Raw genomic sequence first — 25583 nt, 5'->3', positions numbered from 1 at the left:
GTCATCAAGTTAATTATAACTATTCATCTCTAGTTTAGCAACTAACCTATGCCAAACATGTGATATATCATTTAGTAGCATACAATAGTAACCATAGTCGGTATAATAATTCCATGTTCATAACCATCATTCCATAGTACAGTTACTACGATGTTGGGACTAGCCAAGTTTCTCACTGTCCAGGAGAGATGACGATTCGAATCGATTTCAACCAGCTGGGAATTTATTCCTAACACAAACCTAGGCAGACCAGATCAACGGTCACCTTAGGTCACCTTTGGTACAACTCAGGTCCACATTTCACGGGTTTGCCTAGCGCCGCACAATCAGGGACAACCAGCTGCCAGGACGTTCAGGCCTGGCCTGCCCTTGGGCTCATGTCTGGCTCCCCGCACATGCTTACAACCATCCAGAGTGTGCACTCTAACAGAACGAGGCCCGGCCTGAGTTGAGCTACTCGGCTTTGAAATGAGTTATCTGGCTAGCTAAGTGAGAGGCATGCGTTCAATCTTGTTAGAAGCACCAACAACGGTACGGTCCTTAATCAGCACAGATGGAATCACATGAGTCAATCTACACATAGACTCTGCCTGGCATCCATTTATATTACCCCATGGTTCTTTTCCACGATAGCAAATATAGCCAATCGTGCTTCGGTATCCACCTATATCTCACAGGTGACAGGAAATCACCCAACTTCTATCGGTCTAAGCATGGCTAAGCATATATTCAATCCTAGACCTTCATAGGGTTAAAGGTATAGGTAACTGGATAAGGTAGTTCTATGCATCAAGTGTTTCCAATCAAATCTTATAACCTAATGCATCAAACATAAAGGACTCAAGTGATATTTTGTAAAAGATAGGAGACTTAGAATGCTCTGGGGTTTGCCTTTGAGGAAAGAGGTTGGCCGGTGATCTGGGTACTCTAGGAGGTCCTCGAGAGTTTGCTCCTCTTCTCCTGGAGCTATGGTCTGAGGTGTTTCCTGCTATTCCTCCTCTTCTTCTTCGTTGAACTCCAAAAGGGTTATCCCTTCGGACGATCCTATATGCATGAGCATGAAATAAGATATCACGAATGCATATATGATGACATGTATAATATGATATGATGTGATGAATGCATCCTCATAAGTGTTTTCAACAGCATTGTAATAAGATGATAACAAGTTGCATTTTCTTTTACTGAGTAGGTGCATATCTCTTCTCTAGTAACTTAAACAAACATTTATGTGAATCATTCTCTGGACTACAAGACATCAGACACTTGTTTTGATCATAACTAGAGTTATACATATCAAAATAATATGGTTGTGGATATTCTGGAAAGCTTATGAAATTGCCGACAACTTTCTTTTAATCATATCAAAGTGATTCAGAAGTCATCTAGGTCAAACAATTCAATCTTTCAGATCTGTCCAGAGAGCAAGCATTTCTGACAGCAGACTTCTAACAGCCATAATTCTTAACCATAAGGCTTATGACTATGAAAATTTAACACAAGGTATATAAGTAAGTTATCTATAACTTTATTATTAACCATCTTTATAGAAAAAGATCATTATCATCATAAAATCATCACCACAACAGAAACTATACATGCAGCCAACCTAGTTGAATTATAAGGCAATAATTAACTAGTTGCATACAACCAATTACTTCTAAGCCTAACTAATAACATCAACAGATCATATGCATCACAAGAACCATAGAAAACATCATGGTTAAACATAACTAATTTATTTATATTTATTTATTAAGCTCCTTAGATAATAAGGTGATTTAAAGGATAAATATTTCCAATGCTTAATAAATTCAGAAAAAAATTATAGTATTCTACAAATGACCTTAATAGTCTACTGTATAAATTTCATGCCATTTGAATAAGTGTAGCTACCTCTACAAAAATAACAAGTTACATAGACTTATTTTAGCAAAAATAGTTTGGCATAGTGAAAAGTGCCAAAGAACAGATTTAATATTTTTATTACATTCCTCTAAGCATAAGAATACTGTGTAAAAATTTACATGATCATATGTTATGTATTTTTACCCCAATTAATTTCACTAGGAACTAGCAATTAATTAGGATTAAATAGGAAGACCATATTTCAAGTATGCTTACTGTAGGTTTAGTATTTTCCTAGCTAGAGCATGTGAACACAAGACCAGCAAAATTGGAATCACGATTTTATCACCTTCCTAGATCAAGTTATGCATTTTACAAGATATAAACTACTTTAAAAGCACTTATCTAGCTACATTCAAATACAGGGAGACCAAGACAGGGGACAGCGCTGACCGGTGAGAACTCGCCGACGGCGAGGTCTTTGGCGGTAGAGTCTTCACCGTTGCACTCTTCTCGCCCCTGCGCATCGACTGGTAGGCTTAGTTGGCTCAGTGGCTCGTCGGAGCAAGCTCAATGGCGGCCATGGTGGACTGCGGAGGTCGAGCGGCGGTACGCCGGCCATCTCCAGCTATGGCACACTCTGGTGAGGGTAGCTACTCCATCCTGGCGACCTAGCGAAGCTACACAGTGCAAGTGAGGGCTCGAGGTGGTGTCGGTGAGCTTGGAACGTGCATGGTCGTGCGGCGGCGCACGGAGCACAGCGGTGCTCTCACTGTTCCGGCTAGACGGCGGCGAAAGGTGGGTCTCCGTCATACCACTAGCTAGGTATAGGGTTACTCAACCTAAGACGTGAGAGAAAGAAGGGAGATGGTGAACCAACTTGGCGGTGGCGAGCTCGAGTGCCACGACGGCCATGGTGGCCGCGCGCGGAGCGGTGACTCATTTCGGTGTAGTCAAGCGGTGGCGTCATTCCTAGATCTGGCCTAAGCATCTAGACTCTAGCATGGTGCTAGACCAGAGAAGATGAAGGCATGCGGTGTGGTGGAACGGGCGGGCCATGGTGAGCCGCGAGCACGGCGGCGCGTCAGTGACGACGGTGGCTACGGTGAGGCTAAATGCTGTAATACCTGGGGTCGATAGGTGATGCTGGTGGCTCACGTAGGTGGAGGTGATGGCGAAGCAGCTATGGCCGAGACAAATTGGTTGGTGAGGCTACGTCGGCGGCGAGCGGTGGCGAGCAGAGCTGCGGTGGCACACAGCGAGCTTGGCGTGGTGCTTTGGCGAGGCAGAGCGAGCGGGAGAAGGCGAGAGCGAGTGAGTGGAGCAAGCGGTGAGTGCGCGGCGCTTATGTGCCCGCTCTAGCCTGATCAGCTGAGCCAACGCCGGTGTATGGCCGCCATGCGGTAGCCATGTCCTGTGGCCGGTCGGCCACTGGCATGCACGTGAACGCCGCCGTCAGGGCAGATTACGATGACTGACAGCGCGTTTTCAACCCCATATATCTCCTAATCCGTTCGTCCATTGCAAAAACTCCATTAAGGAAAGTTGTAGAGCTACATGCCATCTACAACTTTGCTTTAGGGAGTATTCCTCAATTCCCCACGGTTTGTGAGTTAAATCATCCCAAAGTCGGTTACTTGCAAACTAAAATCAGCCCAACACTTGGAAATTTTTCACCAAGTGTAAAACAACATTTTCTTGCTACTTTGGAGCTATTTTTGAACATGTTAGGCACTAAATTAGGTCTTAACCCAAAAATAAAAGTTGTTACCCTAGTCAAGCACTACAACTTTTATTTAGGTCACACAGCTATGCAAACACTCTAAGCTACTATTCAACTTTGATCAAACTAGTATCATGAAAATGGCATTTCAAATGAAACCAACACTTAGAAGCAAAATTGGCCCATGTCATGAATATAAACATTGCTCCATTTACCATCCTAGATGTGTCTAAGGTGTTTTCATGACCTCACAACCATCTCATACATTGGTCATACATGATTGCAAGCATAAGCATATATATAAATCAACATTTCATGTGACAATGTATAAGAATGAGATGAAATTTCATATGCTCATGTTCATGAATGCTTGGATGATGCTTGTGCTCATGAAATGCAGGTGCTAAATGCAAAGCTTAACATAGGGGTGTTACAGCGATCACACTGACGCTACTCTCGCCTAAAACGGGCGCGACACCAGCCGACGGCCACCGCCTCGATTGGAGGGCGATGCTCTACTTCGACGCCAACGCCAAAGGATTCTGATGCCTACCGACGCTGCATCGGACAAAAAACATAAGTCACGATAAAATTTGACTAAAATAGGAAAAAACAGAGGAATTGATAACTCACCTCAGCGCTGTCGGGCGGTAGATGTGTTTGGGGGACGAACCCCCGACCCTTGCTCTGCCTCGTCGAAACGAGGCCGTTTTGAGCTTGCTCCCTGCTCCTGGCAGAGGGGTTCGCCCCTGGCAGCTCCTGGGGCACATTGGCAGGACGCCCCGCTCCCCTTGGCTCTTGGGGCGCGATGGCAGAGCCGCCCGCCTCCGCTAGCACCTTGGGCGCGATGGCAGATCCGCCCGCCTCTGTTGGCTCCTAGGGCAGGCTGACGGGACATCCCGCCTCTGTCGGTTCCTAGGGGGTGTCGTCAGAACGGCCTGCCTCTGTCGGCTCCCTAGATGTGCCCTCCCCTCTATGGAACAGGAAGGGTCCCGATGCCTGCAAGGACGAACCGACTCTTGTCAGCGCATCCTCGTTCTCCAGGTTGTCCCACTCGATATCGTCGGCTATCGTTTCTTCTTCCCCTATCACCTCGTCGTCGTCACCATCGTCATCGTCATCATCGTCGTCAGTGTCCTCCCCCCGTTCCCGTACTCGTAGCTTTCGCTGCTTCTTCCTCTTCTTGTCCTCCTTCGCCTTCCTTGGCTGCTCACCCTCGGCGTGATTCGCCACCCTCACGGCCGAATCCCTCGGCAGTGGTGCCGGGTGATCTATGAGGATGAGGTCCCTCGGCTGGTCCCGCCCCTCTCAAAGTTAGTCTCACAGGGTTGGGAAATCAATTGAAGAGATGGCAAGAGAAAGAAAAACTTAAGAAGACAACGTAGCCTAACTCCGGCCGCATCGAAGGATGCTCCAGCACCTGGTAGACGAAGTCGAGGGCGGCACCCGTGTCATCCCGTAAAGGCTCCATCGCCTTCTTGATGCGTTGCATGATCTCAGAGTTGGGGAGCGTTCCCTCGACGAGCGTCGTTCCGTCAAATGATGCCTTGGGTGCCATCGTGTATAGTGGGAGCACGCGCGTCATCAACGGCACCACCCTCCTCGCGTGGTAAGCCCAGATGATGCCCGACCCATTCAGGCCGTTCTCTTTTAGGATGTGGATGGCGGCGATGTGATCTTGGATCTTCTTCTTGTCCTTCTCCGGGATGCCCACTTCCTCCACTGCTCGGGGGCCTCTTCGATCAGGCACCCGGTGAACTCCGGTAGAAGGGTGGCGGCGTCATTCTTGAGGTAGAACCACCACGAGTGCCACCCCTTGTCAGACGTCGAGAGCCGCATGGATGGGTACTCACCGACCCGATTGTTCCAAAGTTGGATGCCAGCGCACCCCATCGGCATGTGCAGCTCCTGCCTGTCGCCCTTCTCCCTCTTCTTCTAGAGGTTGACGGCGAAGAAATACATCCACAAGTCGAAGTGGGGGCTAATCCCTAGGAATCCTTCGCACAACGCGATGAACGCCGCCATGTGTTGGATCCCATTGGGATTGAGATGCTGCAGCTCAATCTTGTAGAAGTGCAGTAGCCCCCGGAGGAATTTGTGAGCGGGGGTCACGAGCCCATGCTCATGGAAGTGGGCGAACGACACCATGTAGTCATCGAGCGGCGACGGTGAATCCTCGTTGTCGGGCAGCAACCACTCCTCGTCTGAGGTCCGCGCGTGGAGAAGACCACGACGGACGAGGCCCTCCATGCGCTGGAAGGTGATGTTGGAATGGCACCATGGATCCATTCGAGGTGGGGCGGATAGATGCGAGCTCAACGGCGGAGGAGATGCGAAGGCAGGAAACCTAAGCGTTGGCGGCGGCGGCGTGGCTGCGGAGGTAAGGATGCAGGCATGCGTATGAAACATGGAGGGCTAACCCTATCACCACGTCTCGTTGTAGGGCGATAGGTGCGAACAAACCAACCGCCCACCTAGATCTCCATGCCTGCCATGACCTATCACCACGTCTCGTCGTAGGGCATGCGCACGCAACCTATGGCCATCCCTTCAGAAAACGTGCCCGATGTTTTGCCTCCCCGAACAGGCCACGATCCGTCATAGGTAAGAGGGATACGGAGCTGAAGACGCTCCTACGGCCCGTCTAGGCCTAGGAGTTAGAAGGTTGGCCCACCGACGGGTTTGACAACCGCTTCGGGCACCTTTAGAGTGAGGGGTGGAAAGAGATGGGCCCGCTAGCGACCAGTACCTGAGCGCACGAGCACCGCGGGCATCCTAGCCCATGTTCGAGTCTCGATCGGATACCATCCATGGTTTTTCCTCGAAGAAAGGCAAAGAGCCCTTGGGACCAGTCGAACAGATCCGAGAACTATATGAATTGACCGCTGAAAATCTAGAGTCAGTCACAAGCTGACCCAAGCCGGACCCCCATGAACGGGATGCCGGGGCCCCACTCGGACTAGCCCGTTAATAGCTCACCGAGCACCATGATTCGTCCATAGAGGAAAATCATGGCACAGCTCAACTCCTCTGTTTTAATCGAAAAAAATGCTCGAGGGAAGACGATCACAAAGACGAGCCGACCCTCGACCGGACCCCTGCTACGGGCAGGGACTCGAGGAAAGTTGGACTCGCAAAGAGACCGAACGTGCGGTCGCAGAACGACACCCCCCCGTAGGGGTCAGAATCAGGAAAGACCTTTTCCGACCCACCAAATCTCATGGCTATACCCCCGAGGGGTCTGATTACGACGAAAGGGAATCGTCGTTCCCAGGACACGTCGTGGGCGACAAAAGAAGGCCGAGGCCCTCAGAGTCCTCCCATTTAGAAAAGCCTTCGAAGGAGTATTCTACTCCTCCGTAGGCTCGGGGGCTACTGTCGGGGACCAATACTAGGGTACCCAAAAAGGAGGAGCTAATGATCATCAACATTGATTCATTCGAGCAGTCAAGAGCGCGACTACGGCTCCAACCGAACCCCAGGTACGCGGGCTCCGCCTCGCCCGATCCCAAGGCCGTGTGGGTCTCACCCAAGGCCGTGGGCTCCGCCTCGCCGGCCCCTTGGGGACAGGCTCCGTCTCGCCCGACCACAAGGACGTGGTTTTCGCCTCGCCCGACCCATCGGGTGCGGGCTCCGTCTCGCCTGACCCTAAGGACGCGGGCTCTGTCTCGCCCGACCCCTTGGGTGCGGGCTTCGTATCGCCTGATCCTAAGGACACGGGCTCCGTCTCACCCGACCTCGAGGCCGCAGGCTCCGTCTCGCCTGACCCCAAGGTCGCAGGCACCGTCTTGTCCGATGGGGACCCATATCGCTGTCAACCACTCCAGGTCCAAGCGTATGGGTCTGGTTTAAAACTCTGACACCGGGGAAGGGACTGGCACACCTCGATGTAACACGTGGCCATGGAGGGCCATACCTGAGGGTTCACATTAAGAACAGCGTTGGACATGCCGGTGCTGTTCTGCCTAACCATCGTACGAACACTGATAGGCTCGTTAGTTCATCACGACGTCCGCCGGGACGGAATGGAACGCCATGACCGGCAGACGACGCATGCGCATGGCATTAGTGGCGAACAGGGCAGCGACGTGGAGCCATCCCTATTGACGTCTACTGGATCGGCGGGACCCGCATGAAGGAGAAGGACCCGACGATCCTGGAAGCCTTCTTCTCTCTCTCGTTCTTCTCCTTTTCCTCCATTGTAACCCGCGCTTTCCCTTGGTCTATAAAAGAGAAAGCGAGGCGCCCCATGAAGGGGATCGACCCATCGAAATCCGAACCAGATCCGCACAAGAGCACGACACGAACACAGGACTGAGCAGCGATGGAGCTCTCAGCACCCACTCACTCCTTCGACCAGAGACTTAGGATCCTTTCCCTCTCTTACCCGTTTGTAACCCCTACTGCAAACCAAGTGCCGGTAATATGAGCAGTAGCAAACTGGACGTAGGAACATTCTGTCCGAACCAGTATAAACCCTTGTTTCCTCCGAGCACAGCATCCGAGCCAGACGCGCAAATACAAATTTACTCGTCGGTGGTCCGAAACCACCGACAGTATGCGGCCATTTTTTTGCCCATGCCTTATGTTTTTTTTCCATTTTATGTCCTCGATAAAACAAATAATAAATATACTTATCCTTCATTAATAAATAAATATTCCCACCACTATGTCGTTAATATAGTTTTGATTATGAACAAAACTTATTTTTGTTAGAACCCAGATCAAGCAATAATACAATTAATGATGAGCTGAAATTTTGAACACGTTGTACGTAAGTACCAGTGCAATCCTCGAATGGGCTATAACTTAATATTTAACTCTACATACATATAGATATTATCAAATCTAAAATTACGGTGTGCCTTACCATGTGTGAAATATTTCTACCAAACTATTATTTTTGGATATAGATTTAATAGGATATTATTATATTATTACCAATACTAATTTATATTTTGGATTTCATGCTCATCAAAATAAATTTTAAAATTTAAATTTTATGGAAAAGTATATATATATAAAGGGATTTGCTATATTTTAGGTGTCTAAAATATAACATTTTTTTTAGGCGATAGCTAAGAGCCGTCAGATCTACATCCAATACTCAGGATCTGTTGCAGTTGTTTCTATCACCCAATCACTTACCGGGTCCACAAATCAACCCGCCAAACCTTATCGGGCGCATGAACCAACCTGTTAACTGAAGTTGATGCTCATTTGGGCTAAAATGAACTATTGGCCCAATAAAACAAACGTACCAGCATACTATGCAAATAACAAATATGCCACTGCATCCTTCGAGCAAGAAAGAAAGGCACACGTCAATGAATTCTAGAAAGCACGTAAGTGGAGAAAGTGACGAAAATCAGTAAAATTTGCACAGAAAAACACAAATATGAGATGTATATAATTTAGTCACAACGAATATGATGAGATGTTCTCAAAAATATTTAGTCACACATAATGAGATGTTCTCAGTAAACAAATGCACAATGAATATGATCTTCAAAAATTACAAAACACAAATATGAAAATTGCACATTTCAAATAGTGCAACAAGTACTTGTTGTTAATGCAATTACACTATATATGTAAATAATTACAAAATCCGGCTCATGCATGTGGAGCCTGCTGACAGTACAGTTAACTTGTGCTACTGAATAAAGACAAAGGATTGCTAACAGTGGCAGTATCACTTCGACCAGCAATTTGGGCAACATTTCACAAAGACACAAACTTGGACACAACCATACATATTTGAACAGCAATACATTGAAGTATAGCCCTGAATCTGAGCAGCAATACATATGTAATCTTTCTGAATTTGATGCACTCTACAACTCAGCCTACATTTAACTTGACAAATATCAGCAGCAGACCTATTTAGCCCATGTTTAGTTCAAAAAAAAAACTTCCCAAAAAGTGCTACAGTACCCATCACATCGAATCTTGCGACACATGCATGAAGCATTAAATGTAGACGAAAAAAAAAAACTAATTGCACAGTTTGGTTAGAAATCGCGAGACGAACGTTTTGAGCCTAATTAGTCCATGATTGAACACTAATTGCCAAATAAAAACAAAAGTGCTACAGCGACCAAATTCCAAAATTCCCCCTAACTAAACACGGGCTTAGTACTTATTAGCAATTTGAAGAACCATAGTATGACAATGTGTAGGATCCATATCAGCAGCAGACCTATCTAGCAAGGGCATGTGCAATAAACTACATCTGCTCGTGGCCTAGCAGCAGAAATGGAATGAAAAATTTCTGCAGATAAAAAAGGATGTTAGTTGTGGCAGCAGCAAAAGAAGTTGGGCAATTATTGAAGATTTGAAATAAATCACTTCATAATCCAATACAGTGAACAAATTTCTATATAACAGCTGAGTTTTCATTATAACAGCTGAGTTTATAGCAATGAAATATCTACAATGAGTGAACAAATTTCTATATAACAGCTGAGTTTTCATTAACAATGAAAATTTATAGATTGAGTCATAGGATGCAGTTGAGAGTTTGAACTGGGACTTTAGCTTAAGGGACAGGATATCCCATTACCTCTTATGTACTTCTCCTTTGATGGCTGCTCAACATGGTTTATGGCCTTGACAATTGCAATGTCCAGTTCCTGTTATAGGGAAGAATGATAAGTGCACATTGCGTGCAGTGAGAGAGTCTGAGCATGGAGACTTCCCAAATGCAGTACTATTCAGAGGGAACATAAAAATGCCATCACCTTATAATCACTGCTCACTTTTGCCAAGCTCACAGTCGTTGTCCTTGAGGGCACCTAGGTACTTCCTGAGGACCGGTTGAGTTCCACCAACAACCATTCTCCTCAACTCCTAGCTGATATCCTAGTGGGTCTGAACAGTCAAAGAACCAAGCATTGGACAAATGAGACGTCTGCTTGTCTTAAACCGAAATGTTATCTGTCACAATGTCAGTGAGAGAGAGGAAAAACATCCCCTGAATCTTAATCCGTCCAATTACATCAACAGTTGAAACCTACTATACAAGAAATAACTAGCTGAACGGTAGCAGTTGGATGATAAACATATGGAGCCCAAAAAATGTTTCAGCTTTGTCTTAAGAAAAAAGATGGGAGGACGAAAACAACCCCTAATTGCACATCACACTAAGAAACACAACAATCAAATAAAAGACTGATGAATTATTACAAAGAATTTTACTGCAAGAAACTGATCAAAAGACTGACAGATTAATGGCTGAAGAGCACAGAGGGTCAAACCGACAGAGATAGAAGCAACAGCTGTATTTTACTAGAGCAAAAGTGCACAAATATCACTGGATCAAGATGATATTGATCTAAACAAATGGATCCAAATGAGCTAAAAACAGGACGGCACGAAATAGACAAACAAACAACACCCGGAATCTCTGGGTTTGACGAAACAAACAAGACAAACATCTCTGGACGCACTCAACAGACACACTTAACACCGAGAATCTCTGGACACACTCAACACCGGGCATCTCTAGGCTTGACGAACCATAGAAGTATAGCACTGAAATCCTAGTCAAGAGTAGACTAAGAACAAAATACCTTTGGTGGAGCCATTGGATATTCTTCAGGCAAGAATAACTCGAGCTTGAAAACTCCTCCTGTAAGTAGTCCAATCAAAGTTATTAGAGACCATATTAGAAAGCACAAAATGACAAAAACCAGTGCTTTGTTTTGCATTATTTAAACAGGACAGAGAGGATGCATTAGTGGCAGGAAAAAGTCATATGAGACAAAAAAACATATCAGAAGTCTTTTGCTGAAAATTTACTATGGAAAAAACACAAAATATCCTGGGAAATGAAGCAGACATGCACAACACAAGGAAAGCCAGCAAGAATGACTTTTTGTCAGCATTAACAAAGATAGAAAGACAAACTGGGACACAACCACACAAGTATGACAAATATAGAATGACAGCTAGCCATATCTGAAGCTCATTCAAATTTCAAATTAGCTATGCCAATGGCAATGCCTTGGTTTCTTGAGGCCATAGGTACCACGCGCCATCTTCATACTTCAAGTTAACTAGAAGCGCAAGGCAGATTTACAACTTATAATCATCTTAGGTGTGTCTTAATGAAGTTTGTGTACCTATGAACATTACAAACCTGAAATATGGTGGGTGTGGTTAAACTGAACACCTGCATAAAGTGGGTTTCTGGACAAAATCCGGTCCAATAGTTCAGCAACCTCACATAATCTGCAAAAAATAGAAGGTAAGACTTAAGAGTTGGTTCTGTGTATAGGAACATCTGTTTGAAATCGCATGAACATTTATACCATTCTTTGCTACATTTTGGAACAAGGAAGGTCCTAGGTCCTGACTAATGGTGACTGTGGAAGATGACATAATGTTATATTAAGAACTGCATCAAGTTGACAAACACACAACAAGGTCCTAGACACAAATGAACAAATGTGGTGTGTGCCAGCACAAATCACAAAAGACAGACTACTTTTTTTTCTATACAAACACATAGACAAATATATGAAATGTGTTGCCACAAATCACAAGAAACAATTTTTTCTATGAAAGGACAAGGACAAAAATGTGGTGTGTGTTGCCACAAATCACAAAAAAAAGGACAAGATGTGTTAGCACAAATCACAACAAAATAATTTTTTTCTATGAAATGACAAGGACAAAAATGAGGTGTGTGCTGGCACAAATCACAATAAACAAAGGACAAGGTGTGTTAGCACAAATCACAACAAATAATTTTTTTTCTATGAAAGGACAATGACAAAATATGGTGTGTGCTGGCACAAATCACAATAAACAAAGGACAAAGACAAAGCTGTTTTGTGTGTGATGGCACAAATGACAAATCTGTTTAGAGCATAGTCTTCACATAAGTTTCACAAATCAATTTTATCGCAAGTAAAAAAGGTGGATGATACACATGTTGGTTTCTATTATATAAAGTTAACCATGACCACTGGATGCATGAATGACTATGGTGCATGCAAGTGCATGGCAAATACAGCTAGTATAATACCCTCAGACTGAAATGGAAAAATTGGCTGGTCAACTAACCTTAAGAACACCCTTGCCAAGATAATCATATCCTCCATCCCTCAACTCCAAGGCCTCATATATACCTGAGAGGTCAATTGTTCAAAGATAAAAGTGTCAAAATTCTGTGCATATAATGTCAAACATGGAATTAGAGGCAACTACAGAAGGCACACCTATTCAAAAAGTAAAGGTATTTGGACCAAAAAGTGAAATTTTGCAAGAAGACCATTCCAAACAAAATAGCAGATACTAACATCCCACATTTCAAAAAGTGAAGGTGTCTGGACCAAAAATCTAAATTTTTGCAAAAAGTCCATATCCAAACGAATTAGCAGATACTGACATCCCAGAGTACCATATCTGAAAAACATTCTAATTAATATAGTGGGGCAGCATAATAGAAGTTCAAAAGTCAAGGTTGTCTTCTGCTTCATTAATAGATCCACACGGTAAGCAATTTTTAGATCAGCTAACCATATCATGATGGTGATGATTCTACTGACATGTTTCTAAACACTCTTAGGCTCTCTTAGGCTCTGCTTTGAAACGAAACTGATTTTCATAAACCCCCAACATAGAACTTTTTTGACACTGTTTCTGGGTAGCCTGGGTAGCCTGCTCGCTTCCTAAATGAATTATATCACTTTTCTTGTTTCAATCTGATGCATTGAGGTTTCTTTTAGCTGTTTCACTTGTGACAACTGCAATAACCTGCAGGTGCTATTCCTAACACATGATATGTGTAATCTGTCTAGTTCAGCACATCATTCTATACAAGACAGACTGCAGAAAATGCAAAACCAGCAGCCACTTAGATCAGCTAGCAGAAAAAAGACAAAACAACGAGGCAAATGGTTCAACAACAGCATATTGCATATGCCCAGAACTATAATTGCAGTGCCCGATACTTGCAATTTACATTATGGCAGACTGCAATTATGTAACTGAATCTTTAAGTTGTTTGGTTTACATATGCTCAGAAATAGTTCTTTGGCATCACTAAAGTACAACTGGCATAAGCCATAAGTGCTCCTGCAGCAATGTCATTGACAGAAAACCACCTAATAAAACAAGATATAGGTGGAAAATGGTGCCATATCAACCAAAGTATGTGGTGTCAAACTATACACAGAAATCTGGCACTGAAAGACAACTCATCAATCGTACAATTTGACTTATAACAGGATGTAAATGTAACAATCTTAAAGCAGTTCCCTTTTTATGCAATAATACAGAGATGTTGCAGGACCAGATGATTTGCTCACCTTGTTTGAGTCCTTTATGTTAAATAATGCCTAAGATTGTGCACGGTCTTGAGCAGAAACCATAGTAACAGATGCTCTAGCTGGAAGTCCTGTGAGGATCATAGTTAGGAAACAAGTATCAATATCATCGTCCACAAAGACAAAGAAAAAGATGCAGATGGCTTCAACAACTTAATCAAATGATCCACTCAGGGCACGGTCGGATTCAAAAGGAACATCTGTGGAAGCATTGCTGATGAAGAGACCGTAAAGACCCATCCCAAATATCAACATGACTGTTCCATCAAGATACACATCTGCAGAAGATTGTGCACAAGTGTACCGCAAAGCAACAGCTTATTAGCGAGGTGGCAGACTGATATGAATTATCGTAGTGAATAACACTGTTCATGATGCTAATTAACTGAACAGTTGCTTTTCCTGCTTAATCAAATGGAAAATGGTAAACAAAATTGATACTTATAGTTGAGAATAATGGATATTGCACATGTCAAATACCATAATTGCAGTAATTCAAATGTGCAATTTACTACTAATAAATGAGCAATCAGGAATTCGATACTAACCAGTACGATCCAAATCATGAGCTGCATTTTCATCCAATTGATTTTCTTTTGAATGACAGGGAATAGTTTTTGGGTCTGAAACATGCAAATCATGACTACAAACAGTCTGGACATTCTTCACTGCACCTAAGTTCACGTTGTCTTTGGACTGAAAACAAATAGAAAAAATGGTTGTCAGCTATCACATGATCAGAACAAGTACAAAAAATGGTTCTACAGAATACAAACACGAAATTGGTTAACTTGGATCACCTAGAAGATAGAAGAGAACAATAGAGATAGAAGAGAACAATAACACCTAGAGTGCTAAATGACATTGTCTACAGTTTGGGCCAAACCCAAACCATCCACTGGCCAGAATTGGTTAATTTGCATGTGCTACTTGCTTTTTTCCTCAGCTCCAATTACTTAGCTTTGCTGAGTCAATAGTTTTTGTTAGAATAGGCGCCTTATGGGCTGGCCATGGGCCTGGCGCCCAAGCCTATCGTCTGGGCTGCCTCTAGGGATTATGGTAGATGATTATTGGTTAGGCAAGGATCACCGTTGATTGGGTGTTTCTATAAACCCTTCTTGATCCTTGCCTATATATTGTACTCCCTTTACCCATATCAATCCATCACAATTTCCCGAGACCTATTCGCTCTCATGGTATCAGTCGCCTAGGTTTAGGTCTTCCCTTCCACAGCACACCCCTGCGCGCCGGCCTCTGCCATGCAGCACCCGCGCGCCGGCCCTGCCGTGCCGCGCATCATGTCTCCCACTCCCCCGCCCTCCCCCAGGTTAGGGGACGTTACCGCTGACGAGATCGCGGCCCGCCAGGCCAAGGAGAAGGCGAACGCCGCCGCCGCCGCCGCCCAACTTCTCAGCAAGGAGCGCTAGGCCGCCCTGGCTCGCGCTGCCCAGGCCGAGGAGGCGGCTGCAGTCGCCGCCAAAGATCGCGACGCGGCTGCTGCCCACCCCAACGAAGCCCTGGCGCACGCAGCCAAGGAGCGCGCGGCCGCCACCGCCGCCGCTGCCCCTGGTGCACCTGGCGGCGCCTCCTCCAGCACATCTTCACCGTCTCCTCCCGACCTCGCCTCGGCCATGCTCCTCCACGAGGCCATGGCACTGCTGCAACTGCACGCCCAGGCCATCGCCGTCAACAACATCTGGAACAACGTCACCACCGTCCTCGACGTCGACTCCGGCAACTTCAACCGCTGGCGCGATCAGTTCCTGCTCATCCTCAGCAAGTTTTCTCTTTAGGACCACGTCCGCGAGGAACCTCCAGCCCCGATCTCCCCTGACTGGGCTCGGATGGACTGCGTCGTCAAGTCCTGGATCGTCGCCACGCTCACCGACGATCTTGCCGAGATCATCTCCACCCAGGGCTCTACTGCCCGACATGCCTGGCTCGCCGTCAAGTCACAGTTCCTCGGCAACCGAGAGGCTCGCTCCATCCACCTTGAGACGCGGTTTCGCACCTTCGTCCAGGGCGACCTCTCCGTCACCGACTACTGCCGCCGGCGGAAGAAGATGGCTGACGACCTCACGGCTCTTGGCGAAGTGATCACCGACCGCACCCTCATCCTTAACGTGATCCATGGCCTCAACGAGCGCTTCAGCCACGTCGGGGCCCTCCTACGCCGCAGTCGGCCCTTCCCCACCTTCCTGGAGGCTCGTGATGACCTCATCCTCGAGGAACTCAGATTGGAAAACAAGGAGTCCCCTGCCACTGCTCTAGCTGCCTCCACCACAGCAGGCTCCTCCAGTGCTGCCTCACCGACGTCCAACACGGGCTCCGGGGGCGTTGGCGGCCCTAAGTCCTCCAACGGCAATCGCCGCAGCAGGCGCGGCGGCGGTGGAAAGGGGGGCCCTGGTGGCAGCAACATCACTGGAGGCCAGCGCCCTCCCTCTGGCGCCCAGTAGCCTGCCGCCGGTGGTCGCCCTTGGCCCAGCGTCTACAACCCATGGATGGGCTCCATTCAGATGTGGCCAGGGGGTCCTCGTCCTCCCCTGGCACCCATCCCGGTGCCTCCTCATCTGCAGGCACAGCAGCAGGCCCTCCTCGCCCAGCAGCAGTAGGCACTCGTCGCCCACCAGCAGCCTGCTGCCGTCGCTGCCCCTGATGGGCTCAAGACAGTGGGTCGCCCCGGGGTACTACAACCCTGTGGCCGGCCTCCCTTCTTGGGACCCGACGGCCCTCGCCTCCGCCTTCAGCACGACGTCGCTGACCCCTCCTTCGTCCAACGAGTGGTACTTCAACACAGGTGCTACTTCACATATGACATCTCAGTCTTCCTCCCTTTCACATGTTCTATTCCCGCGGTATCCTACTCCATCTATTATTGTCGGTAATGGTTCTATGCTTCCTGTTACTGCCACTGGCTCCACAGAGTTGTCCCATACTTTACGTCTTAATAATGTCCTTGTGTCTGCTACAACTTATTAAGAATCTCATCTCTGTTCGCCAATTCACTATCGACAACAATTGTTCTGTTGAGTTTAACCCCGTTGGTTGTTCTGTGAAGGTTCTTCCATCTCGGACCGAGATCGTCAGGTGCAATAGCTCCGGGCCGCTCTATCCACTGCGCTTACCTCCAGCACACTCCTTTGTCGCTCAGGCTCCCTCCCCACTGTGGCATCGGCGTCTCGACCACCCCGGTCATGAGGCGTTGTCAAAGCTTGCGTCTAGTGTTTCCTGTCACATTCAGGATTCTTTAGATTTATGTCACGCTTGTCAGTTAGGGCGTCATGTTCGTCTGCCCTTTCATACGTCCACCACTCGTGCGTCTAGCAAGTTTGATCTTATTCATTGTGACTTGTGGACATCTCCAGTTGTCAGTGTTTCTGGTTACAAATACTATTTGGTTATACTTGATGATTGCACTCACTACTTGTGGACTTTTCCTTTGCGACTCAAATCTAACACTTTCAATATGCTTGCCCACTTCATCGCCCACGCCTCCACCCAATTTGGCGCCCACGTCAAGGCTGTCCAGTGCGACAACGGGAAAGAGTTTGACAACTCTAGCACCCGTCACTTCTTCCTCACCCAGGGCATCCATCTTCGTATGTCCTGCCCCTACACCTCGCCTCAAAATGGTAAAGCCGAACGCATTATTCGCTCCATCAATAATGTCGTTCACTCACTGCTCTTTCAGGCGTCTATGCCTCCCTCCTACTGGGTGGAGGCCCTCTCCACAACGACTCTTCTGCTTAACATACTGCCCACCAAGACTCTACAGTTCTCCACGCCCCACCTTGCCCTGTACGGCATGCCGCCGGCGTATGATCACCTACGAGTGTTTGGCTGCAAGTGTTATCCAAACATGTCCGCCACCGCTCCTCATAAACTCACTCCTAGGTCTGCCTTGTGCGTCTTCCTAGGCTATTCCGCTCACCACAAAGGATACCACTGCCTTGACCTCTCCTCCAATAGAGTCATCATCTCCCAGCACGTCATCTTCGATGAAACGGCCTTCCCCTTTGCTGAGCGCAATGGCCCTAGTATTCCGGCAGACTTTGAGTTTCTTGATGCTACTGATGTTGTGCCCGCTCCTATTGGACCGTTGCATAAGTTTTTGTCTGCAAGAGCACCATCCAGCACCTCTGGCATCACCAGCGCCCCTGCTGGTCCCTCTGAGACTATGCCTGGGGTGCCCCCGACGCCTCCTGTGGCTGCTGCTGATCCTCCAGCGACCACTGCTGATCCCCCGGCGCCCGCGATCTACATCCCGCCTGCGCTGCGAACACCGGGGACCCTCCCGCACCACGCGCGGCTCAGGACACGCCCAGCACGACTGGAGGCGCTCCACCTCGCCTGTTGTACATCCCGCCAGCGCTTCGCGCGAGCTCGCTGTCTCCAGCACCGACCGCGGGCTCCCCGGCGCCGGTGTCGCCTCCTTAGGCACCCCGCGAGGCCCCGCCCGGGTTCCCGCCTCTTTGTCCAGACCGTGCCTTCACCTACCACTACACGCGCCGGCCTCAACCACCGCCTGCTCCGACTGCTCCTGTCACCGTCGCCCCGGCTGCACCTGCACCAACCGCCCAGGCTGCGCCTGCACCAGCCGCGCCGCTCCCACTACCCAAAGGTGCTGTTGTTGTCCCTCCTATGACCAACCAGCACGCCATGGGCACACGTTCGAAGAGCGGCTTTCGGATGCCTGCTGCGTACCACGCTACATCTATGTCACCGATACCGAAGACCTTCCATAGCGCTCTTGCCGACCCCAATTGGTGAGTTGCAATGGAAGAGGAACACAGTGCCCTGCTGAAGAATCACACTTGGGATCTCATGCCTCGCCCCCCTCGGGCCAACGTTGTCACCGGCAAGTGGATCTTCAAGCACAAGTTTCAGTTTGATGGCTCCCTCGAAAGGCACAAGGCGCGCTAGGTTCTCCATGGCTTTACCCAGCGGCCTGGTGTGGACTTGGATGAGACATTCAGTCCCGTGGTGAAGCCAGCTACTGTTCGCACGGTGCTCTCCCTAGCTCTCTCTCGCCGTTGGCCCATCCACCAGCTTGATGTGAAGAACGCCTTTCTTCATGGCAACCTGACAGAGACAGTTTATTGTCAGCAGCCGTCTGGGTTCGAAGATTCAGCTCATCCGGACTATGTTTGTCACCTGAAGAAGTCACTATATGGCCTCAAGCAGGCCCCTCGTGCTTGGTACAGTCGCATGGCCACACACTTGTTGTCCCTTGGGTTTGTTGAAGCCAAGTCAGACACCTCGCTCTTCGTTTACCAGCGCGGATCAAACACAGCCGACCTGTTGCTCTATGTTGATGACATCGTCCTCACAGCTTCCTCACCTGGCCTTCTTCGGCGGATCATCTCAGCCCTTCAGCGGGAGTTCACTATGAAGGACCTTGGTGAATTGCATTACTTCCTCGGTATGCATGTTCAGCGAAGTGGTGATGGACTTCTTTCTCAGTGACAATATATGTTGGACATTCTTGATCGGGCCGGGATGGCAGAGTGTAAGCCGTGCTCCACTCCAGTTGACACCAATCCGAAGGTTGCTGCAGCAGATGGCACCCCTGTTTCTGGCCCTTCAGACTTTCACAGTCTCGTTGGAGCCTTACAGTACCTAACGTTCACCCGGCCGGATATTGCATATGCTGTGCAGCAAGTCTGTCTTCATATGCACGACCCTCGTGAGCCTCATCTTGCAGCTTTGAAGCGGATTCTGCACTATGTTCGAGGCACTCTCCACCTTGGTCTCCTGCTGCGACCGTCTACTTCGGCTGATCTTATCGTCTACACCGACGCTGATTGGGCTGGTTGTCCAGACACCCGCAAGTCCACCTCGGGCTATGTTGTGTTTCTTGGCGACAATCTTGTCTCGTGGCCCTCCAAGCGCCAGAACAAGGTGTCAAGATCCAGTGCTGAAGCCGAGTATCGCGCGGTGGCCAATGGAGTTGCTGAGGCCACCTGGCTGTGCCAGCTTCTTCTAGAGCTGCATGCCCCTCTCCGACGCGCCACACTGGTGTATTGCGACAACATCAGTGCCGTCTACATGACCTCCAACCCGATTCAGCATCAGCGAACCAAGCACATTGAGATTGATCTTCACTTAGTCCGGGAGCGAGTCGCCATTGGTGATCTTCGTGTTCTGCAAGTTCCCACTTCTTCACAATATGCGGATATCTTCACCAAAGGGCTGCCTTCTTCAGTGTTCACGGAGTTTAGGTCCAGTCTAAACGTGCAGAGTGGCTAACGATTCGACTGCGGGGGCGTGTTAGAATAAGCGCCTTATGGGCTGGCCATGGGCCTGGCGCCCAAGCCTATCGGCTGGGCTGCCTCTAGGGATTATGGTAGATGATTATTGGTTAGGCAAGGATCACCGTTGATTGGGTGTTTCTATAAAACCTTCCTGATCCTTGCCTATATATTGTACTCCATTTACCCATATCAATCCATCGCAATTTCCCGAGACCTATTCGCTCTCAGTGGCGCGCTACATCGGCGCTTCCTTAGTGGCGCGCTACATCGGCGCCCGGGTGTAGTGAAAAATGAGCAAGGGTCTTCGCATCAGAGTCGACGGGTGCGAAGGGTAAGGAAGCTAGTCAAACCAACTAGGATCCGTTTAGGTAGTTGGAATGTAGGGTCACTTACAGGTAAGTTAAGAGAATTAGTTGATACCGCGACTAGGAGGCGTGTAAATATATTATGCGTTCAAGAGACTAAATGGAAGGGTCAGAAGACGAAGGAGGTGGACAATACAGGTTTCAAGCTTTCGTACACAGGGACAGTCGCGAATAGAAATGGAGTAGGAGTTTTGATTGATAAGAGCCTCAAGAATGGTGTGGTGGGAGTGAGAAGGCAAGGAGATAGGATTATCTTAGTCAAGCTTGTCGTTGTTGATATGGTATTGAACGTAATTAGTGCGTATGCCCCCCAAGTAGGCCTCGACGAGAGTGTTAAGAGACAGTTCTGGGAAGACTTAGATGGCCTGGATAGAGCTATACCTAGTAGTGAGAAGCTTTTTATAGGAGGAGATCTTAATGGACATGTAGGTACTACAAGCGCAGGTTTCGAGGCAGTTCATGGAGGTTTTGGGTATGGTAGTAGGAATCAGGAGGGGGAGGAAGTTCTGGACTTCGCGGTAGCTTTTGACCTGATGATAGCCAACACTTTCTTTAGAAAGAGAGAATCTCATCTAGTGACCTTCAGTAGCGGACAACACTGTAGCCAGATTGACTTTGTCCTCACAAGAAGAAAGGACAAACGAGCATGCTTGGATTACAAGGTGATACCAGGGGAGTGTGTTGTTTCTCAACATAAGCTTTTGGTGGCAGATTTTCGTTTTCAGGTGCGTGCCCGTAGGGATAAACAAGCTAAGATTGAAAGAATAAAGTGGTGGAAACTGAAAGGGGAGACGTCAGAGGTATTTAGGGAACGGGTTATCAAAGAGGGCTCTTGGAACAAAGAAGACGACATAAACAATATGTGGGACAAAATGGCAACCAACATTCGGAAGGTAGCCTCAGAGGTATGTGGAGTAACCAAAGGAAGGGGACGCGAGGCTAAAGATACTTAGTGGTGGAACGAGGAAGTTCAAAGGGCTATTAAGGAGAAGAAAGAATGCTATAGACTCTTGTACCATGACAGGAGTGCGGACAACATAGAGAAGTACAAGGTGGCAAAGAAGACTGCAAAGCGAGCTGTAAGTGTGGCAAAGGGTAGAGCGTACGAGGATCTTTACCAACATTTGAGTATGAAGGAAGGAGAGAATAACATTTATAGGATGGCTAGGGTTCGTGAGAGAAAGACACGGGACTTCAACCAAGTTAAGTGCATTAAGGATGAAAGGGAGCATCTCTTGGTAAAGGAGGATGAGATCCGACATCGATGGCAAGAGTATTTTGACAAATTGTTCAATGGTGAGAATATGGACACAACCTTTCAGTTGGATGACTCTTTTGATGACACCAATAGGCGCTTTGTGCGGAGAATCCAAGAATCTGAGGTCAGAGAGACGTTGAAAAGGATGAAAGGAGGTAAGGCGATGGGACCGGATGGTATCCCAATCGAGGTGTGGAGATGCCTCGGGGACATAGCTGTAGTATGGTTAACCAAGCTGTTCAACCATATTTTTCGATCGAACAAGATGCCTGATGAGTGGAGGAGAAGTATATTGGTACCGATCTACAAGAATAAAGGGGATATTCAAAGTTGTACAAATTACCGGGGAATTAAGTTGATGAGCCATACTATGAAGCTATGGGAGAGAGTTATCGAGCATCGCTTGAGAGCAATAACGCGGGTCTCTATGAACCAATTTGGTTTCATGCCCGGAAGGTCAACCATGGAAGCCATTTTCTTAATAAGACAAGTTATGGAGCGGTATAGGGAGAAGAAGAAGGACCTACACATGGTTTTTATTGACTTGGAGAAGGCTTATGATAAAATACCAAGGAATGTTATGTGGTGGGCTTTGGACAAACATAAAGTCCCAACGAAGTATGTCGGGCTCATTAAGGACATGTACAACAATGTTGTGACTAGAGTTCGAACAAGTGATGGAGACACGGATGACTTCCCGATTAGGATAGGACTACATCAAGGGTCAACTTTGAGCCCTTATTTGTTTGCTTTAGTGATGGATGAGGTCACAAGGGACATACAAGGGGACATCCCTTGGTGTATGCTTTTCGCGGACGATGTAGTGCTAGTTGATGAAAGCCGGATAGGAGTGAATCAGAAACTGGAGTTATGGCGGGAGACTTTGGAGTCCAAAGGTTTTAGACTTAGTAGAACTAAAGCCTACCCCAACTTGTTTGGGACTTAAAGGCTTTGTTGTTGTTGTTGTTGTTGTTGTTGTTGTATTCGCTCTCAGTTTTGACTAAATTGGTATGATCAGGCAAGTTTCGATCGAGCGACTGCATATGAACTCTGAAGGTTCATAGGTTCGGGAACACATCTATTATATGGGAAATGCATATACCTTGGCATCATCACTTCTCATAGTTGTATAGCCCATCTTTTTACAGTAGTTACAATCTCCAAATGTATGTGTCCTAGAAATAATGTAATTTTTTTTAAAATTTTTTTCTCGAACAGCGCAGAAGAACTGCGCGTCATTTCGTTAAGGTAGAAAAAGAGTACACGGGTCTAAGAGACCCAACTCACACACCCCACACCCAGGTCACTAAGTTACAGACTCGCAACAGAAAGAACAGAAACGACCAAATGCCTCCGAGCTTTAAGCTCCAGCAGGGAGCGACCTGAACACCGTCCTAGAAATGTAGTTATCTCAACATACAGTAGAATTCTTGCAACTTAACATGATTGCTATACATGTGTCGATATTAAGCAGAAAATGTATGCACCGCTTTGCAGTTCGCTCACATGGGGGTCTCTACTGAACAAACACATTTTCATGCAAATTAAGAGATAATGTTCATTTAAACGTCAAAAATAACCATGCTACTATTGTGTACATTTATGTGTGTCTTTTCTTTCTATTGTTGTCTATTTAATTGTAGCTTCAAAATGTAGGAACTTGATCGCAATTTAGGACGTTGGTACAGCCATACAGGGATAGAGCTCATTTTGATCATATCCCTGATAAGCCTCCCTCCCAGATTTATTGAATACCAGAAGATGCATATGTACCCCTGCTTCACACAACTGTTGTGACACAAAGGTTTTGAGCTCTGAAATTAGATTATTCTACTACAACTACCCTGAATTTTAGTTACCAAAAAACACAAAAAAAAGTCAAGCAGAGGCTCAATAAACTCTATACATCACAATCACAGACTGTAGCTATATGCCTGCCAAACTGCTACTGCTACTAGTACTAGAGGCAACTAAACCTGCAATAACAGTGCATGACAGCTGCAGGCGACAAAAGCTGGCTGCAACTGGCTGCACTACTGCCGCCAAGCTGAACAACAGCAGCCGCTAATGACCAAAACAAGAAAAACATAGGGCAGCCTGCAGCTCAATTTTCAAACAACCAAACAAATCAAATACAAACCTAATAAACCCATGATATCCCAAGGAGGCGATGAGCTAAAGGGTATTCAGCATCCTTCAACTCTTTCTGCAGACTCACCCAACCCACTGATCCAAGCCATCATTCCATCCAATTCCATCCCATTGCTCTCATTGCAGCAATTTGCATCTAGAGTATATGCTAACAATTCATTAATACTGGCCAAATAAATTACAGTTTTAGCATACTGCTGACTGCTAAGTAGAATACAAAGTTACAGTGATGAGATGGGAACATGACAGTGAACAAATGTGACCAAGCCAGAGATGAAGCTGCAGGCTACATAGATTGATAGAGAGAGTAGCAAGATTCCAATGGAAGAAAACAATAGCATGGCAGGGGTAACTAGAGGACGGAAATTAAAAACCGATAATCTAACAACCTCATCCATAATAATATAAAATCACAAATCAGATCCAAACCCCACGAAATCCTGCTGTCAGGTTCCTGTCTGAACATTCACGAAACGAAACCCCACCCCCACGTCCTCACTGAAGCATAATAAACACGGAATGAACTACAAATCCAGCCCAGAAACCAATGAAATACTAAACAAGCAAAACCTAATTAACGGGAACAACTACAACATGAACCACATCATCCAAAACCAGATCTACAGATCGACACCAAACTCATAAAACATCTGTGCCGACCCCTAAAATCAGATGACCAAGCACCACTGCCCAACTTAGCTACGAATCCATTTGTAACAAGCAATCCAAACCGAAACCACTAACAAAATCAAAAAGAAGTTAATCGAATCAACAGGGACATGGGATTTTCAAGCAACAAACCTCGGTGAAGCGCGCACAGAACGCAGCTAGCTGCCGACCTCAAGCTATGGCGGAGACGAGCGAGCCACGGGCGGCATCTGGGAGTCGCGCGGGCGGCATCTTGTGGGCAGCATCTTGAGGTGGGGCGCGGGCGCGGCATCTGAAGCCGGGGTGCTTGTCGTGGAGCGACGCAATCCGAGGCCGGGCGGGTCCTACACGCGGCACGCGCTCGTCCGAGTGACCGAGCGGGCGGCGGTGGCTTCCGAGCGAGAAGATGGGGAGGGGAGAGACTGAGAGAGGGAGATGCCGGCGCGGGCGGCCATGGGCGCTCGCGGCGCTGCCGTGGTGTACTGGTGTGGGATGGGGGTGGCAGTGGGCGCTCGCGGCATCTGGGAGTCGCACAGACGGCATCTTAGCGGGTGCACTCGATCACGTCCGGACCCAATAAGAACCAAACACCGGACCCAATACAAACCATCCCAGCGCACAGATGGCAAACTCATCCAACGGACAGAAGCGTCCCCTGAGAGAGAGAGACAGGTTCCAGGCGACTGCCGTCTAGGAAAAGTGGATACAACTCTGCCTCGTTCGCGTGCACTTAAATCTGACTTATCTGTTTCTTTTTTCATCCGGAACCGTATTTTTCTCTCACAAATTCCTCCAGATTCATCCAAATTCCTCCAGATTTCTCCAAAATTCCTCCGAGCGAACGGGGCCTCTATCTACTATACAACCATATGTTTTGCGTAGTTTTAACGCATAAATTTTTTGCACCATAGGATTAAGATCCAACAGCCTACACCCTTCTTCTACCTCTAGTCTATAGCCTCCACAGATCATAAATCATAATTTTTTTTTTATAAAAGG

At 47.3% G+C, this 25583-nt stretch overlaps 1 long non-coding RNA gene and 1 pseudogene across 2 annotated transcripts; one reads left to right on the top strand and one right to left on the bottom strand.

Moving 5' to 3' along the window:
* Positions 1-9076: 9076 nt before the first annotated feature.
* LOC136484089 (uncharacterized) lies at positions 9077-25138 on the bottom strand. 2 transcript variants are annotated; one of them, XR_010765761.1, is made up of 10 exons: positions 24738-25138; positions 14457-14604; positions 14062-14186; positions 13891-13979; positions 12644-12708; positions 11715-11806; positions 11146-11204; positions 10315-10444; positions 10137-10206; positions 9077-9845 (listed from the first exon to the last, which is right to left on the bottom strand). It is a non-coding gene; the product is annotated as an uncharacterized lncRNA (long non-coding RNA). The 2 variants fall into 2 exon arrangements; XR_010765760.1 differs by having other exon boundaries at positions 13891-14186.
* Positions 18667-20295, top strand: LOC136484086 (uncharacterized mitochondrial protein AtMg00810-like; annotated as a pseudogene).
* Positions 25139-25583: the final 445 nt, after the last annotated feature.

This window comes from Miscanthus floridulus, chromosome 9 (assembly GCF_019320115.1).
Source record: "Miscanthus floridulus cultivar M001 chromosome 9, ASM1932011v1, whole genome shotgun sequence".
NCBI classification, from domain to species: Eukaryota; Viridiplantae; Streptophyta; class Magnoliopsida; order Poales; family Poaceae; genus Miscanthus; species Miscanthus floridulus.
Note: the sequence above shows the minus strand (reverse complement) of the source record. Positions and strands in the feature narration are given on the sequence as shown.